At 39.7% G+C, this 20,194-nt stretch overlaps 1 long non-coding RNA gene across 1 annotated transcript; it reads left to right on the forward strand.

The window, feature by feature from the left end:
- Window positions 1-3,631: 3,631 nt before the first annotated feature.
- On the forward strand, window positions 3,632-17,706 carry LOC121040848 (uncharacterized). Its single transcript, XR_005795477.1, has 4 exons — window positions 3,632-3,832; window positions 4,006-4,089; window positions 13,444-13,554; window positions 16,906-17,706. It is a non-coding gene; the product is annotated as an uncharacterized LOC121040848 (long non-coding RNA).
- The last annotated feature ends 2,488 nt before the right edge of the window (window positions 17,707-20,194 follow it).

The following is a 20,194-nucleotide window of genomic DNA, read 5'->3' on the forward strand; positions in this document are numbered from 1 at the left end:
GAGGCGCGGGGAGGGGCGGGGCTAGAGACCAGGCGAGGGGCGGGGCGAGAGGCGCGGGAGGGACGAGAAGGGGCGGGAAGAGGCGGGAAGGGGCGGGGCTAGATGCCCAGGGAGGAGCGGGGGCCGAGAGGGTGCGGGGCTCTGGATCGCCTACAGGCCGAAAGACTCGGGCCTGGCAAGCGCCCTTGCAGGCGTCTCGGACCCTGCTGTGGGCTTCGCTGCTCCCCCTAGGCTTGGTTGGCCCGTCCTCGTAAGCGTGGTTATGCAGCCCGCCTCCTTGTGGACACGCCTTCCTCGGTACTAGCCACTAAGTCCCTTCAAGCTCCGAAGGTCTCAGGCACCGTCCCAGTCCCTTGCCTTTTCCAACCAGCAGACCAATTGCAGTCTGGCCCACCTGTCTCCTGACATCCCAAGCCATATTGAAAGCAGTACTTCTCAGAAACGTTTAAAAGCTGCAATTATAATGACTGGTCATCTCAAAATCCTCAAAATGTGGGACACAACTACTTTTTTTCTGTCTTACCTGGGCCCATTCATCCACCCCACTCTCTTGCCACCCCAAATAACTTTCTGATAACATAACACAACCAGTTTCCTTCCATCTCCAAGCCTTAATTCACTTCCATCTATTAAGCCCTTTTCCTCAGTCCTTATGATCCAGGTCGTGATCAAATCTACCCACTCTGCAAGGTATTCCCAGATATCTTAATCAAAATTATTCTCTCCTGGTCTCCCAGCGTACCAAGTACTTTGCATCTGTTATCATTTTCATCACAACTTGTCGGGTTTTAACTAATTTGTGTTTCTCTTTTTCCACTAAATTACCCAGTTCAACTCACATATTTCTTCAGCACCTACTATGATGGACCAAGCATAATGGCAGAGACTGAGAAGGCAATAATAAGAGAATTGATGAGGTTGAAGAGGAGCATATGGTTTATGTGAGAAACACATTGAAATTATTCGTGTTCAAGAGACCTTGAGGATTATAAAGAGTACTTTATGTGTCATGAGTGCTTCATAAATATCTAGATTGAGTGCAAATCGAAACCACAATGAGATATCACCTCACACCTCTCAGAATGTCTATTATCTAAAAGACAAGAAATAACAAGTGTTGATGAATATGTGGAAAATTGGGAACCCTTGTGCACTGTTAATGGGAATGTAAATTGGTGAAGCCGCTGTGAAAAACAGCCTGGAGAACCCTCAAAAAATTAAAAATAGAACCAACATATATGATCCCGCAATTCCACTTCTGGGTATTTAGCCAAAGAAAACAAAAACACTAACTTGAAATGATATATGCACCCCATGTTCACTGCAGCATGGTTTACAATAGTCAAAATATGGAAGCAACCTAAGTGTCTGTTGAAGAATGAACGAAGAAATAGCGGTATAAATACACAACAGAATATTGTCCAGTCAAAAAATAAAAAGAACAAAATCTTGCCATTTGCAACAACATGGATGGACTGTGAGGGCATTATGCCAAGGGAAATAAGTCAGACACAGAGAGACAAATACCATGATTTCTCTCAGATATGCAAACTAAAAAAACAAAAACAAAAGCCCACAAGTTCAAGGATACAGAGAACAGCTTGGTAGTTGCCAGAGGTGGGAGTAGAGAATGGGAGAACCAGGTGAAGGAGGTCAAAAGGTAAAAAGAAAAAAAAAATCATAGAAAGATAAAAATGAAATGTATGTAGAATAAATGACAGCAAAAGTCACGTGGGTTAAACAGTGTTCTACTGGCTTTGTATTGATTGGGAAGTGGTAAAAGTACTAATTTGTAGTAGATTTATTTAGTCAAGGATACATGTTGTAATTACAAGGAAAACCATGAAGAAATAGCATAAAAGGGCAAAACGAATGGGCTAATAGAGGGCGGAAATGAAAAACACACAAATTGGATGGGTTGCTAGGATTATTCATTCATCTGAAATATGAAAACATGAACACCTCCTAAATACAGATTGCTAAAGCTATAATAGTTTTTTTAAGCCACTTTATTGAGCTCACCTTAAATTCATTATTTCTAATCTTGACTACAACCCTGCAAAATAAGTGTTATTATCACTATTTTGCTGATAAAGAAAGTGGGCTCAGCAATATCGAATAATTTATCCAGGACCACACAACCAACTTTCAATCTAGTTAGGGAGCTACCACATAAACGTATAGAAAACTACGCCATTACAAGTTATTGTAATGAGTCTGCAATACTAAGGAAAGTCTAGAGAAGATGGGGCCTGACATGGACCATAGCCTGTAAGCATGTGAAATACTATGGGAAATCCTATCCAGCTACATGAATAAGGAAAAAAAATGCAGATTAAAAGCTGTAACTTTCCCCTACCAAATTAGCAAATAGTTTTTTCATCACTGAAGGCAACAAAGAAGGAAAACTAGAAAAAAATTACACCAAAACATGATCAGTAGATGCCTAGATACTGGGATATTTTTATTATATTCTGAATTTTGCTAATGTCCCACAATAAGCACGTATTACCTTTACAATCAGAAAAGTAAACTTTAAAGAACTGAGTAGGCTTTGGATGCCGTGTGTGTACCTTCATCCCTTTACAGTATAAAGACAGAGTGGAATGGGAAGGTGTTGTGGGAGAGATAAGGAAGTGCAAACACAAAGGACTAATTTAAGAAAGAGAAAAGTAATTATCACAAAGAAATGAGAACATGAGCAAAGAGTTAGCTACAAGGATTTTCATTTCTCCATTGCAGCACCAAACAAGAGCAAAAAGGACAGAAACTGTTTCAGTGTCCAAGAGATACAATGGAATACATGAAACCATATTGTTGTAGTGTCCTTTTAAACATATTCAGAAAAGTTAAGTTACAAAACAGCATAAACGCGATCCCATTTTGAAATTTCATTTACTGTATCTGTGACAGGAGTCTGGAAGGCTACCCCAGTGTTTATTTCTCTGTGGCTGAGACGTGGGTGGTTTGTTTTGTTTTGGGGCTTCTCTTCGTTTTCTAAAGCAAAAATAGTTGCTTTTTACTTGTAAGTTATTTAAGTATGTCACAGCAACACGTGAAGTTGCATATCATTTTAAAGTGTGTTCCATCTTTCAGCTTTTTAATAAGGTTTAATCCATTTATCTAGGGCCCACAAAAACGGGATGGCTTTACAGCCTTTCCTTAGCTCTCCAGTCATTTTGAATGTTGGGAAAGAACAAAACATTCCCCCCACCCCGCCCCCCAGCCTCCCAGCCCCCCAAGCCCCCCAGCCCTCCGCAGAAAAACGCCTCTTCGCCAGCAGTCACAGGAGACTGACAGGCATCTACTTCCGGAAGGAGTCAGCCCTCCGAACCAGAAGAGAATGAGAGAAGGCGCGCAGCATTCTGGGAAGACCCACAGACGCCGGGTTAGGCGGGGCGAGGGTTGCTGGCTGTTGCCAGGGCAACTGGAAGCGATTGGCGGTCGTCCGCGGTTTGAAGCTGTTAGGCAGTAGAGTCCGGGATGCTCAGAGGTCATTTGGGATCAGCATGAGGGGCATGAGGGCCTTTCTAAGACAAGACTGTCCTCTCAGGAGGTCATCCAGTCGTGCCCGCGCCGGGGACACCTGCCCCCGGGGGGAGGGGGGGAGGAGGGGGCTCTGGGCCACGCCCTCCTGGAGAAGAAAGTAAGTGTGGCCCAGTGGCTCGTGTCACTTCTCTAAGTTTTTTTCTTCCTTGTAGAAAATTTAAGTTGATAATAACAATATTACATTGCAATGTGTTCTAATATCAAAGTAAATTGTTTTCAGGTGAGTAAAAAGAAAAAAGGCACCCGTCCTCCTCACTACCTAGCAGTGACTTCAATTTGTCAGGTATTACCTATCACTGTTTTCTCAGCCCAAATGTTTTTTACACAGTTGAGTTTATTTGGGGAAAATCATCTTGTACCCTGCTTTTTCATAAATATGCATAGGATGTAATCGTTGTTAAAATCTTAGCAACAGAGAAGGCTTTTGAAGACCTGAATGTAAATCTTGTTTTGTAGTGAATTGAAGAGACAGAGATGAAGCGGACGCAGCACGTGAAGACAATTCTTTCAAGAAGTTTGGCTGTAAAGGAAAAGATAAAGGTCAGTAGCCAGAGAAGAATGGCAAGGAAAAGAAAAAATTTAGGATTTTTCTTTAAGAAGAGGAGACATAGTGGTGTTTATTAGTACAAGAGAAAAAAAAAAAAAAACAACAACTAGTAGTCAGAGGTTAAAGATACTGCCAACAAAGAGAATGACTGATTGAATGATTCTGTAAAGGGGGCGCCTGGGTGGCGCAGTCGGTTAAGCGTCCGGCTTCAGCCAGGTCACGATCTCGCGGTCTGTGAGTTCGAGCCCCGCGTCGGGCTCTGGGCTGTTGGCTCAGAGCCTGGAGCCTGTTTCCAATTCTGTGTCTCCCTCTCTCTGCCCCTCCCCTGTTCATGCTCTGTCTCTCTCTGTCCCAAAAATAAATAAACATTGAATGATTCTGTAAAGAAATAGGAGGAGATAAGATCCACACATCAAGTACATAAATAGCTTAGGAAATGGAACCTGGTAGGAAGATGTCAAAGGGGGTTGTGATGGTTATAATTTTAAATCTATTATAAGTTGGCAAGAGTAATGAAGATATATCAAAATACATATATATGGCAAATAATATGTATACTCAGTCACATTAGTAATATTATAAATGGAATATTAAATGCTTATTACATTGGCAAAGATTGGGGAGCCTGGGTGGTTCAGTTGCTTGAGCATCCAACTTTGGCTCAGGTCATGATCTTACAGTTGCTGAGTTTGAGCCCACATCAGACTCCCAGTCTGCTTCAGATCCTCTGTCCCCCTCACTCTCTGCCCCTCCCCTGCTCACACTCACTCTCTCCAAAATGAGTAAACATTTTTAAAAAAAAGAGTATGCAAAAAAAAAAATTGGCAAAGATTAAAAAGAAAATACTATATGTGTTGGGCAAGGGCTCAGTTAAATAGGCACCCCCCCCAGGCATTTTAGGACTCTGTATCCTTAAAACGTATATATACTTTGACTAAGGAAGTGTACTTCTAGGAAGTTCTCAAAAGGAAGTAATCAAAACTGCACACATACTAAGCTGGATGGAGTTCATTTCAGCTTGTCCACCAATGAAAGATAGGTGAAATGCATTATACCCATACTTCTTAGACATGGATAACATGGTTGCAAATAAGAGAAGTTCACTTGGGGCGCCTGGGTGGCACAGTCGGTTAAGCGTCCGACTTCAGCCAGGTCACGATCTCGCGGTCCGTGAGTTCGAGCCCCGCGTCAGGCTCTGGGCTGATGGCTCAGAGCCTGGAGCCTGTTTCCGATTCTGTGTCTCCCTCTCTCTCTGCCCCTCCCCCGTTCATGCTCTGTCTCTCTCTGTCCCAAAAATAAATAAACGTTGAAAAAAAAATTTAAAAAAAAAATAAATAAATAAGAGAAGTTCACTTATATTAGTTTCCTTAAAAGCATCTTCAGGTTTTATGGGGCACCTGGGTGGCTCAGTCAGTTAAGCGTCCAACTTCGGCTCAGGTCATGATCTCACAGTTCATGGGTTTGAGCCCCACATCTGGCTCTATGCTGACAGCTCAGAGCCTGGAGCCTGCTTTGAATCCTGTGTCGCCCTCTCTCTCTGCCCCTCCCCTGCTGGCGCTCTCTCTCTCTCTCTCTCTCTCTCTCTCTCTCTCTCTCTCTCTCAAAAATGAATAAACATTGAAAGAAAAAAAGAGCATCTTCAGGTTTTATAGGAAGGGAATGTAGAGTTGCAATCTGATTGACTACCCTGATACATAATCAGTGGGATGCCTTGAACCGTTAAAAATTATTTAGAAGACTATTTAATGATAAGAAAAGATATGTAAAGTACATTGTTAAGAGAGAAAAGTGGGTTATGAAAGCAGCGATATGTAGGTTCTTACCACATGGTGGGTTTTTCTGTTTTTTGCTATTCTGCTTTCTGCTTATCTGTATTCCACATGACAAATATATATTTTTCAGGACATATAAAATGTTGCTCTTTTATTTTTTCTAATGTTTATTTTTGAGAGAGAGAGAGACAGAGTGGGAGCTGGGGAAGGGCAGAGAGAGAGGGAGACACAGAATCCGAAGCAGGCTCCAGGCTCTGAGCTGTCAGCACAGCGCCCAATGTGGGGGCTCAATCTCATGAACTGTGAGATCATGACCCTAGCTGAAGTCAGACGCTTTACTGACTGAGACACCCAGGCGCCCCATAATGTTGCTCTTTTAAAGGTGTGACTAACTTTGTAAGTGAGGAAGGAAGTTGGGGAAGTGCTCTCCTGATGACCTTGAAATAGATGATGGCTCTCTGTGAAATAGAAGATCAAAAGAAATTTGATACTCTAACAACCTGAGAGAACTATTTTTTAAATGTATCTTATAGATGCATATAATTTATCAATGCCCCCATCAGTCTCAGAAAAGATTGAGTGTGCTCAGAAAGAGATATATGCTATAATAGGAGAAAATGATAGGAAAAGGTAAAAGGTTATTGGAAAACAAAGAAAATAAAGGCAAGGGTATGTTAATACCCCCAAAATAATCATGCCAAAAGGTCCTATGTAATTGGTAGAGGCATGCTACCACAAATTAGTCTGAGGTCCCTAGCAACTAAAGCAAAACATAGTTCTAAGTTTCACATGGTCTGTAAGATTTTTTTTAAGTTGTTTAAGAGAAGTAAGGGCGCCTGGGTGGCTCAGTTGGTTAAAAGTCCGACTTAGGCTCACGTCATGATCTCGCGCACAGTCCGTGAGTTCGAGCCCCATGTCAGGCTCTGTGCTGACAGCTCAGAGCCTGGATGGAGCCTGTTTCAGATTCTGTGTCTCCCTCTCTCTTACCCTCCCCTGTTCATGCTGTGTCTCTCTCTGTCTCAAAAATAAATAAACGTTAGGGGCGCCTGGGTGGCTCAGTCGGCTAAGCGTCCGACTTCAGCTCAGGTCACGATCTCGCAGTTCATGGGTTCGAGCCCCGCGTGGGGCTCTGCGCTGACAGCTCAGAGCCTGGAGCCTGTTTCAGATTCTGTGTCTCCCTCTCTTTCTGACCCACCCCGTTCATGCTCTATCTCTCTGTCTCAAAAATAAATAAACGTTAAGAAAAAAAAATTTTTTTTAATAAACGTTAAAAAAAATTTTTTTTTAAAGACAGAAGTATAGTTTGGTACAGAAACCTGAGAAAAATTCTTCCCAAGGTCCTGGTAAGGGAATAATAATGAGATTCCTCTATTACTATTGTGTTTATTCTATTTTTGTAGAATTTAGCAACATCTCAGAAAGGTTATATTCCTATTTATTAACTCAGTAATTACAAGCTCTTATTAAGTATAGTGAGAAATAGAAACACATGTAAGACAAAGTTTCTGCCCTCATTTATGGTGAAAGAATAACTATAACATAATTGCATATTTATGATATTTAATGAAAAACGGGTAAGATGAATAGTTAGTATGATGAATACCAGGATAACTAACATGAGGAACTATAAATCAAGACAATGTTTGAAGCAAAAAAGTGAGATGGGATTCCTGCAATACACAGAAAGGCTTTCAACCAGTGGGATCATGTTTAACCTTTTGTAAAAGGGGATGCTACTCCCCTTTTACAAAAGAGGAAACAGGTTTACAGAGATCCAATCAATTGTCCAGGGTCACATGGCTGCTAACGACAAGAGCCAGGATTTCAAGCCAATTCTGTCCCTCGAAAACCACCTTAACTGCTACACTGTATGGGAGAGATAGCATTCAAATAGACTTTAAGGGGTAGAAAAGCTATGTCAGGCAGAGTTTGGGGAAAGATCATCTAGGTGAGAGGACAGCACTAACCAAATCAAAAAGGTTGGAATGCCTAGGGTATGTTTTGGATAACACACAAACACCCCAGGAAAATGAGAGATATATAGGTAAGCACTAGAAGAAAAAGACTAGGAAGGTTGGGACAGATATTTTAATTTTTGAGAATTAGTTTACCTGTAGTTTACCTGATAAAGGACTCAGGCCTCAGGGCCTGATAAAGCAAGAGTTTTAAGCCCAGAGACCTTGAACCTGAAAATTCTATGTGAGGGCTCTGGATGGGGAATTCAAGGGACACTAGGTCTAGATTAGGGACTCACCCCACCCAGGTGAGGAAGGGGTCTAATGGCAAATAATAGAATCCTGTTACACATTCGCTGTATAACATTGGTCAGGTCATATAAGATCTTTGGGCCTCAATTCTTTATCTCTTAGAGAGAGGAGGAGGAAGGAGACTGTTAGACAAGATGATCTCTTGATACCTCTTCTAGCACTAACATCCGGTGATCACATAGGCCAGAGATTGCAAACTCACATGCCTAAACTAAGGATTAAGATTTCATAAATGAGTAAATGAATTTGATGTAAGAAGAATAAGGAATGGTAGAGATTAGCGGTAGTTTAGATGTCTCATCTAAAACTCCAGGCAATTCTTGCATGAGTGAAGACTCCGTGTTGCCAGATTTTCAAATTTTTTCTGAGATACAAGAACACTGTATTTTTAAGAATATTATACAGGACAAATAAAACTGGCCGGCTAGATACAGTCCCATGGGTCACTAATTTTCAACTTCTGCTACAGATAAAAGGCCCTAAACAAGAATGGTAAGTGTTTGAATGAAAAGAACTAAATATGAGGAAAGAGGAAAGAATCAAAGAGAATAATACCAATTTTTCCCCTAGGTAAGAAGGAGGAGGTGGTAACTAAATACTAAATACTAATAAATGCTAAAATCATCAGAAGGTTTGGAGAGAGTAGGTGCTTGACTCTGAGTTTTTTTTAGCACAGGACAAACTTCTTGGTCATGGGTGTCCACTGCACATGAATCTAATTCAGCTATTGAGTTTGAGAAATCTGTGGGATCATCTGGGCAAAGGGTGCAGGAAATGTAAGGGACAGAGGATAAAACAGGAGTTAAAGATGTAAGATTCATTCCCTCAAAGTTTTATTAAACATGTAGCACAATATGTATTTGTTATTTCTTAAGACTATAAATTCTGTGAGGGCAGAAACCAAATATGTTTTTTTCACCCCTTATCCAGCACCTAGCAAAATATATAATAGGTGCTTAATGTATGTTGAACAAACAGATTGATAAATACACCATGTGTTTCACTAGCATCCTGAGACACAGGGTTGAATTCGAAAATGTTCTCAAAGAAGCTTATAGGCTAGAAAGTAAGTCAAGTCTTATATTTAATTAATTAATCTAAGTTTGAAAGTAGTACCATTTAAAAAAAAAAGGTACCATGGGATTCAGAGAAAAAGATTTTTAGAAGTTACACTGGGCTCTCATAATGGATAGTTAAGATTGGATCATGCAAATGTTGGAAAGAACTAATCAGAAGCATCTAAATTGAAGGTGCATATTTTTCTTCTGAAAGTAGTGTTTGCGACTGCCAAGATAGTGAATAGAAAAACAGTTTGAAGCCAAAACCTTGAGAATCACCCAAATGTAAAGAAGGTAAGGAAGAAGAACCAACAGAGTAAACACGGAAGAAGTCATCAGAAAACTAAGAGAGGCATGAGAAGAATGAGTTACATAGGAACCAAAAATCCACATTTCAAGCAAGACGGGTCAATCAGTATTTGTCAAATACTATAGAAACAGCAAGCCATGGAGGAGGATCAAAGGCCATTGGATGTAGTGATTAAGGAAATCATCAATGACTTCCAACTAAACAGTGTCTTTATAGTTGACCAATGATTAGAAGGGAGAGGAGCATGAAAGACCATAGAATTCAGAGGCTTTTGATTTGCTTATGGAGGGAGGGAAAGGAGTTACTTAACAGGGGGAAAATCTAGAAAAGAAGAGGACTGAGTTGCAAAAAAAAAAGGATAAATTCATGAACCAAGACTTTGGAGGATCTAAACAGTAATGAGATCAAGAAAAGAGAGAAGAGTCATTGTCAAGAATCAGCATTATAATTCTAACAAATATTAATAACAGATAATATTTTCCTTAATCTCTCAACATATTTTCCTAAGTAGTTACTTGGTTTCTTTTTACCCTTATGGCCCCAAAGTAACTTTTGATATGCTGAAAATAGTCTTAAAACTTTAACTTTGTAACATTTCTCTTTTTTTAATTTTTAAAGTTTATTTATTTAGAGAGAGGGGGTTGGGGGAGAGGCAGAGAGAGAGAGAGAGAGAGAGAGAGACCCAAGCAGTCTCTGCCATGTCAGTGATGAGCCAGACGCAGGGCTTGAACTCACGAACCAGGAGATCATGACCTGAGTGGAAACCAAGAGTCAGATGCTTAACCAACTGAGCCACCCAATCGCACCTCAACTTTGTACTATTTCTTAGTGCTTCCTTAAAATCCTCTTTTTATGAGTAAGTAGGTATTATAGTACATTATTCCTGCATTTTTTTTTTTTTTTGTTATTCCACATCCCTTCAAGAAACCACTTCTTCCCAACTGTAGCTTGTGTAGTTCAAGTGGAACTGATTCCCAACTCCCCACCCTGCCCCTCCTCCTATACTTGATCCAGATCTGGCCAATGACAACCATCACTGACACTTTCACTAACCCTATAAGGAAAAAGACTCTCTTCCTCTGATATTGCAGGTGCTAAAGACCATATAAGCATGGAGTAGACAGGCCACCTTTGCTACTACATGGAAGCTTATTTAAAATTGAAGCTTAAAAAGCCAACCTGGAAGATAGAAACCAAATCCTGATGACATTATTTGAGCTCAGGGATCCAAACATGCCAAAAGACTATTTTGCCACTGGACTTTTCAGTTAAATGAGCCAATAAACTCTCTTTTATGCTTAAACTTGGGTTTTATCTGGACTTTTGTCATTTACTACTGAAAACATCCTAATACAGGTATATTTCATTAAGTCAACATTATTTCTGTTTCCTCTATGCCTTATTTTAAATTTGTTACTCTATAATGTACTTTGTAATAATACTCCACAGCTCTCACTAAATTAATAAATTTAGTACAATCCCAATCTTAATCCCAATAGTATTTCAAGAGCTTTTTGTTGTTGTTATTTGCCTGTTGCTGTTCTGCCTAGGCAGAATTACTCCAAAGTTCACTGAGAGAAAAAACGCTAAAATACCAAAAAAAATAGGGGGATATAATCAGATACTGAAACATAAAGCAATAATAATAAACATAGGGTGGTAATAGAGTATAAGCAAACAGCCATGTAACAGAATCCAAAGGCTGAGTATAATAGGAGTATTTGCCATGTTTAATATATGGTAAATCAAGTAAAGGTTAATTTGATAAAGTATTTAATATTTAAGGACAATGAGCTAGATTTGGGGGAGAAAAATAACTAGATCTTTACTTTATTCATCATTCCGGAATAAATTCCAAATAGATTTATGACTTAAATGTGAAAATTGAAGCCAGATTCTCAATATATATTGGTTGGCATATTACTGGCACAATCTTTAGCATTATCTGCTAAATTTTTAAATATTAATACCTTTTGACACAACTTTTCAATTCTAGAAATTTATCCAGTAGAAACAAAATGTATATATATACATAAGTATGGATAATAGAGCACTGGAATATCAAAAATATTACCCACATGTGGAATAATTAAGTTATGGAGTATCTATATCATGCAATCTCAGAGGGGCAATATCACAACCAAGGAGATTAAAATTGGTTCTTGGCAGGAGGTGGGGGACAAAAAAACCTATTTTTTATGCATAAAGCACAAATATGCCTGACATATGTAGATATACAGTATATATGTGGTATTGAAATTTCATGGAGGGAATGATTAAGAAAAAAATGTATAAACAGGCTTCTTGGGAAAATAATGGGGGGGAAGACTGAAAAAAACCTCATTTATATAATTCGTTACTATGCAACTGTAAAAAAGAATGAGGTAGATGTATATTGACAAAAGAGGATGCCCAAGATGCATGAGGTTTTAAAAAAACAAAAACTGTAGATAGTCTTGTGGTCAGAAAGGGCTTCTTAAACGTGACTCCAAAGCCCAATACTATTAAACTTTAGATTAAACTACACAAAATTAAAAATTATTGCATCGTAAAAACCCTGCCCACCCACCCCCCTACACACACACACACACACACACACACACACACACACACACCCCTACACGCACATTTATAGTTAAAGTTGAAACAACAACCCAAGAGAAAATATTTGCAAAATACATGACACAAGCGTATGTTATTAATATACAAAGATCTCTTACATGTCAATAAAAAGGTTTAACACCCTAACCACACCTGGTACAGAACATGAACAAGCAAATCACACACACACACAAACACACACACCAAATAAGCATAGAAAAATATTTTTATTCTTGCTAGTTAAGAAATATAAATAATCCCAACAATAAGATAACATGTTTTCGTTGGATTAGCCAAGTTTACAAAAGGTGCTATTAGCAAAGATAGGAGATAGGGCTCTGTCAGAGTATAAAGAGGGTCAGCCCTTCTGAATTACAGTTTGGCAACCTGTATCAAAATGTTAAATATGCATACCTTTGAATCAGCAATGATACTTCTAAGAATATATCCAAAGGTGGTAATCAAACCAGAAAAGATACATGTGCAAGAATGTTTATTACAACATTGGTTAAAAATTGAGACCAACTTGAAGTTTTATAAATAAGAGTCTAAATGTACTTTTGAGTGAAAGGACCTTGTTACAAAGCATCATGTTCATTTTTTTATGTTTGTTTATTTTTGAGAGAGAGAGAAAGAGTAGCCAGAATATGGTCTGGAAAGGGAGGCATCAACTCTGGGTGGAGTGTGCCCCCTGGGAAGTCCATGGACTTCTCACCATCTAGAGGGGTACAGCTAGAGGAGGGTCAGAGCAGGGGCCCCTTGCCTGGGTCCGAGGACAATACTGCAGTAGAATTTCCCATAGTCTTGGATTTGCTGATCACATCCCCAAGATATTATTAAACACATTTCTTTGGGAGTGCCTGGGTGGCTCAGTCGTTAAGCTTCCAACTTCAGCTCAGGTCATGATCTCACGGTTCTTGAGTTCGAGCCCAGCGTCAAGTCTCTGTGCTGACAGCTCAGAGCCTGGAGTCTGCTTCAGATTCTGTGTCCGCCTCTCTCTCTGCCCCTCCCCTGCTGGTACCCTGTCTCTCTCTCTCTCAAAAATAAATAAACATTAAACACACACACACACACACACACACACACACACACACACACATTTCTTTGTTCCCTCTATTTCCTGTGAATTGATACTTAAATCTAGGAGCACAATCAGATTCAGGTCCAATGTCTTTGGCAAGAATATTTTATAGGTGAGTGGTGTGTACATACATCAGGAGATCATGACCTGAGCAGAAATCAAGAGTCGACACTTAACCAACTGAGCCACCCAGGTGCCCCTGGTCTTTGACACAATGCTCTAAGTCTTTGCTAACTTCCTTGCTTTCCAAATGACAAGTTGTTCCAGACTCATCTTCAACATTTCCTGCAGCAGACCTGGAATCAGCCACTTCTCCAAGGAACACTGGTTCTTTTCAATGGGAAATGGTATTTTAGAGGCCACAATCTGGTAAGGGTGTTTATTGCTACTGGGTGGTTGGTTTATGGTTTCTAGACCTTTCTAGTGGGTGGAGCTAAGAAATGTGGTATTCTAAAGATATAACACATATGTCCAATTCAAAATCAGAACTACCTTCATCAGTCTCACATCTGTATCTCCTTTTCCCCATGCCTAAAATCCACATAATTACTCATTTGCTTTATCCCACCATGTAAAAACAACTCTCAGAATACAGTCTTGGCACTACAACCACAATATGATTAACTGAAAGCAGTTTGGGGTTTTTGTTGTTGTTTTGGGGGTATGGGAGCCTTTCTGTAAGTATTTTTGGCATTAGGGTATATTTCAATAAGGATGTGTAGTATATTACTGTGTTTTAAAGTCACTTAGAGAGGGTCCACATGTGTGGTTATGCCACCAACTCAATACAGTTAGGTTAATTTGTTTAATCTTGATTTTAGTTTTTAGAGATTGCATTTTTAATGTAGCTTTGTTTTATAACTCATATAAAATATTTATGTGGTTCTAAAGTCAAGTCTATAAAACAAGAACTATCAGAGAAAAATCTAGCTTCTACCCCATCCTTCCTGTCTTATCCTTCCCTCACTATGTAAATAACCATTTATTTTTATTATTTATCCTTCCATGTTTTTAGATACATAAACAATTATAATCTTTTAAAAATAAATATAGCATACTGTGCACTCAATTCACGCATTGACAGTGTACAATTTAATGATTTTTAGTATATTCACAAAGTTATACAACATCACCACAAGTTTGGAACATTTTCATAACCCCAAGACACCCTTTATGCCTAGTCACCCCTTATCAATCCCCCAATCCTCCCTAGCCTTAGGCAACCACTAATCTACTCTCTGTCTCTATAGACTTGCCTATTCTGAATATTTCATATAAATGGAATGCTATGATACGTGGTCTTTGTGTCTGGCTTTTTTTATTTACAAAATGTTTTCAAGACTCATTCATGTTGTATATGTAGCAGTACTTCATTGCTTTCTATTGCCAAATATATTCCATTATATGGGTGTAACACATATTATTTATCCATTCATCAGTTGGTAGACATTTGGGTTGTTTCCTCTTTTTGGCTATTGTGAATAATGCTGCTATGAACATTTGTGTACCAGTTATTGTGTAGGGTAGACTTACATTTTCATTTCTCTTGAGTGGTAGCTGGGTCATATAGTATCTCCATGTTTAACTTTTTTAAAAAAATTTTTTTCATGTTTATTTGTTTTTGAGAGAGAGATACACACAGTGTGGGTGGGGGAGGGGGAGAGAGAGAGGGAGACACAGAATCCGAAGCAGGCTCCAGGCTCTGAACTGTCAGCACAGAGCCCCACACAGGGCTCAAACCCATGAACCGCAAGATCGTGACCTGAGCTGAAGTCCGACGCTTAACCGACTGAGCCACTCAGGTGCCCCATCCATGTTTAACATTTAGAAGAGCTGTCAAACCATTTTTCAAAGCAGCTGCACCATTTTACATCCACCCCCAGCAATGTGACTTCCAATTTCTCCACATTCTTGCCACCACTTTTTACTGTCCATCTTTTTTATAATAGCCATCTTAGTGGAAGTGAGGTGATATCTCATTGTGGTTTTGATTTGCATTTCCCTAATACTAATGATGTAGAGCATCTTTTCATGTGTTTATTTGCCATTTGTATATCTTCTTAGAGAAACAATCTGTTAAAATCCTTCACCCATGTATCAATTGGGTTGTCTTTCAGCTGTTATTTTTTTTAATGTTTATTTATTATTTTTGAGAGAGAGACAGAGTGGGAGCAGGGGATGGGCAGAGAGAGAGGGAGACACAGAATCCGAAGCAGACTCCTCCAGGCTCTGAACTGTCAGCGCAGAGCCCGATGCAGGGCTCGAATCCACAAATGAGATCATGACCTGAGCCAAAGTTGGACGTTTAACCAACTGAGCCACCCAGGCGCCCCAGTTCTTTTTTATTCTATATGATTATCCATTTGATATACAGTTCAGTTCCTTTATTTCTGTTTGTATTCAGTTTTAGGATTTCTCCCCAAACTTGTTGATTTTACTTTATTTTATAAATATGTTAGATATTTACATGGTTCCAAAAGTCAAAGCTATACGCAAATGCTTATCCAGAGAAGTGTCATTCTCTCCTGTAGGCAAATGTCATTAGTTTCCAGTTTGTTCTTCCAATGTATATTTTAGTAAAAATGAACAGATATATGTATATTATTTCCCCTTATTTCTTACCCAGAAAGTAGCGTATGAGATATAGTCTCTTTTGCTCTTTACTTTTCTCACTGAGCAGTAAATCCTGAAAATCACTCCATAAAAGCTGCCTAGTACTTTATTATGTGTACATGACTTTGTTGTGTATTCAGTCTCCTATGTATACAGATTTAGATAATCTCCAACACTTTTCAGTTACAAATACATTGCCCTGTATAATCCACATGTGTAGTTTGGTACTATTTGGAGATATTTCTTCAGGATAAATTCCTGCAGAATTTGGTAAAAGGGTAAATTCACAGATATTGCCAAATTCTCTCCCGTAGGGATTATATCATTTGGCAATCATTCCAGCAATAGATGAGAATTCCTATTTTTCCACAACCTAACCAAGAGAGTTCACAGCTTTTTTATTTTTTTTTTATTTTTTTTTTCAACGTTTATTTATTTTTGGGACAGAGAGAGACAGAGCACGAACGGGGGAGGGGCAGAGAGAGAGGGAGACACAGAATCGGAAACAGGCTCCAGGCTCTGAGCCATCAGCCCAGAGCCCGACGCGGGGCTCGAACTCACGGACCGCGAGATCGTGACCTGGCTGAAGTCGGACGCTTAACCGACTGCGCCACCCAGGTGCCCCAGTTCACAGCTTTTTTAAACCACTGGTAATACTCATTAAAAAAAAAAAAAATACAGTCATAACCATCATTCATGCCTATCTATATTTCCTGAAATTGGTGCTTTTCCCAAAAGAATTTTAGGTGGAAGTCCATAGAACTATAAGCACCCTTCACGTTTATGGTTTTCATTATGTGGATTTTCTATTTGGACTTTGCTGCCCTCCCCCCTTTTTTTTGGCAGCAATGCTTTGGAACAATGTGTTTGGGAACTTGAAAAAAGCATGGTGCATCCCTAAAACCTGTAGCTGGTCTGTCACCCAGGAGGAGGCTGCAGCAGAAATATTATGCCCTGATGATAACCAAATTTATATCCATGCATCTCTGTCATTATCATTGTCTTAAAGACTGGTGTTGTGTTTATCTTCCCCCCAGAGTGTATCTTCGTTTCATTCACATATTTTCATCCCACAAGAAAAAAATTTTCTGCCTTTGTTAACTTTAGCACAAAGAAACAAGGAAAAGCTAAACCTCTGGGTGTGAAACTAAACATCACGAAGAGATGTATGCAAGGAGAAGACAGCAGATACCAGAGGCTCAACGATGTCGTGTGAATAGAGGGCACATGCCTTTAACCCTCACTTTGTTCTTACCATCGTCAGAATCCCAGGCAGGAAAGAGCACATGGGCCAAGATTGTGTAACCAGCCCTATAGCACAGCTTCCCTTTAAAGGAATCAAGCAACTCACCAATGTGTTCCTCTTCTACCTCCTCAAAGCCCACTTGCCTGGCTGGCTGTCAAGGTTGGGCCTCCAAGCCATCAACCCATGGAGGGTGGAAAAAACCACCCTACTAACTCTAACATTTCATCCAACCACATTTCCCCACTTATACTACATGTCTACTCTTTCCTTTGCTCATTCTCTCTTACCCTTCACCCCTCCTTCCCGTGGACACTTCACTGATCATCCACGAGTACTTCAACAAGTCCTTCGTAGTCCTCTCCTTCCCCAGCCTGACAGAGGCTGCATGGCATATTAGAAACAGCACGGGCTTTGGACTATGAAAGGGTAGGTTTGACTCTTGGCTCTGTATGAATGAGCTTTATGACCTCGAACACATTATCATGAGACTTCTAGGCCTTAGTTTCCTCATCTGTAAATGGGGGAAATAACATCTACTTTGTAGAGTTGTAGGATTAATAATGATGGTGTCAGTGTCTGACACAGTAGCTCAGTAAATAATAACTAATACATAAAAACCCCATGTAAGAAAGGCCACAAAGTATCTTTATTCCTTGTTTTCTATCCACCTTCTAATCTGTGCTTCCTCACTTTTAAAAATAAATGATTTTAGGGGCACCTAAAATCACCTAAAATCAGTTGGCTAAGCGTCCAACTTCAGCTCAGGTCATGATCTTGTGGTTCATGAGTTTGAGCCCTGTGTCAGGCCCTGTGCTGACAGCTCGGAGCCTGGAGCCTGTTTCGGATTCTGTGTCTCCCTCTCTCTCTGCCCCTCCCCTACTCAGGCTCTGTCTCTCTTTCTCTCTAAATAAACATGAAAAAAATTTTAATTAAAATTAAAAAAATAAAAAATGAAATAAAGGATTGTAAAGTCTTTTCCAATACTAAAATTCTGTTTTTAATAGGAAAAAATAAACAGATGTATATTAAAGGCCTATTATGTACAGAAAAGGTCACATATTTCTTTAGGTCAACCAGATTAAATTAAAACCTACTGAAAAAATAATCTTTAGGTATTCTTTTTCTTCCTTCACACATTACTGCCAATGGTGTCACTGTATATATGATCAAAGGGAGTAGTGAGTGACAATCATTCCTGTACATAACAGCCTTGGAGGCTTTTTTCATATATGTGTATATATGTGTAATTAAATAATATTTATGCCTCAAAAATTCTATTTCAATGCTTCCTTATTCTCTAAAACTGTACTAATATGGTCACCACTAGTCATGTGTGGCCACTAAGAACTTGAAATGTGGCTAGTCTGAATTAAGAATGTGCTCTAAGTATAATCTCCACTCTAGATTTCTGTGACTTAATTTGACAAAAAAAAATGTCATTGACATTTTTATATCGATTACATGTTGAAATAATGATATTTTTGATATATTAGATTGTATAAAATATATCATTAAAATTAATTTTAGCTTTTCCTTTTACCTTTTTTGATACGGTCATTGGAATTTCCTAAATGGCTCACATTATATTCCCATTGAACAAGACTGCTCTAAACAAACGAGATGCCTACATAACATTAATCATCTCTAAGACAAGATTATCACTAACTTGTAGTAAATTTAATTTACTAAGGAATATGGGAGCTTTTTCCTGTGCATAGTCTCTGGGGAGTAAAATCAATACCCGCTCTTAGTGACTTGTGCATTTTAATTTTTGGAGTGATCCTGAGATCACTAGATATCAGCCACTGCTGGTAAAGACTGACTGTCATACTCAACTCAACAGTGTGGCCTCATCCCAAGGAGTCAGTAAAAGATCGGGCTGGGGTGATCACAGCTAGATCAGCTTCGCTGTCTAGGAAATTCGTGTCATTACAACTGAATTAGTTCAGTGCAACCCAGCCAAGTGCTTTCCTGGCTACCGTGACAGCCTTGGTGGGAGATGACCAAGCTATCACTAGGAAGCCTCCTTTTACCCTGCTCATCTCCTCTGAACATTACCACCTGCAAAGGTTCTGAACCTGGGCCCACAAGATGTGCTTTGGTGCCTTCATGAACTGCTCGAAATTGTATTCGGTTGCATGTGTATTTGAATTCTTTTAGATAGATCTGTAGCCTTCATCAGGTTCTCAAAGGGCGAGTTGTATGACTGTTCAAAAAATGAAGGACCACTGACATAAGAAATTAAGTAGCGCCCTACCTGTTGTATTCGTTTCCCAATGCTGCAGTAACAAATTACCATCAACTTAGTGACTTAAAACGAATCTATGATCTTCTAGCTCTGTGGATCAGAAGTCTGACACGGTCTCACCAAGCTAAAATCAAGACAGGGCTTCATTCCTTTCTGGAGGCTCTAGGGGCAACCCGTTTCCTTGTTCATTCAGGCTGTTGGAAGAATTCAGTTTCTTGCAGTTGTAGCAGTAAGGTCCTCATTTCCTTGCTGGCTGTCATCTGAGTGCTGTTCCTCACTCTAGAGGCTGCCCACATTCCTTGGCTCATGGCCTCCTTCTTCTGTCTTCAAAGCCAAGTTTGAGGCCTTCTCAAGCTTCAAGTCTCCCCTGTCTCTTCTTCAGCCACATCTCTCTGACTCATTTTCCTGCCTTTCTCTTCCACTTTTGAAGGCTTATGTGATTATGATGTGATCACATTAGGCCCATCTGGATAATCCAGGATAATCTCCCTATTTTAAAGTTCATAATCTTAATTCCCTCTGCAAAGTCTTTTTTACTATATACTTTAACATATTCACAGATGCCAGGGATCAGGGGGCCACTATTCTACCCACCACACCTTTCCACCTACATTTCTGCTACTTGCTCCATTCTGAGCACAGCCCCTATGCAAGGTGTCCCTCCACAAAAAGTGTGTGAGGCTGTATTTGTCCTCAACAGCTTCCTCGGTCTTCCTTCAGTTACTCATTAGTAAAGTGCCACCCAGTACCCCCACTTAAAGACTCAACATACTTGGGCCCCAACAGCACCCCGCTTCTCCTGCTCCTCAGGCCAGACTCTACCTCCATCTCTCTACCTTTCCTCCTCTTTTAAAAAAATTAAGTTCCACAGTTACCATCTGGAAGGGATCTAATAAAATAAG

The sequence above is a fragment of the Herpailurus yagouaroundi genome, unplaced genomic scaffold, assembly GCF_014898765.1.
Source record: "Herpailurus yagouaroundi ecotype Mexico unplaced genomic scaffold, PumYag 182, whole genome shotgun sequence".
Lineage (NCBI taxonomy): Eukaryota > Metazoa > Chordata > Mammalia > Carnivora > Felidae > Herpailurus > Herpailurus yagouaroundi.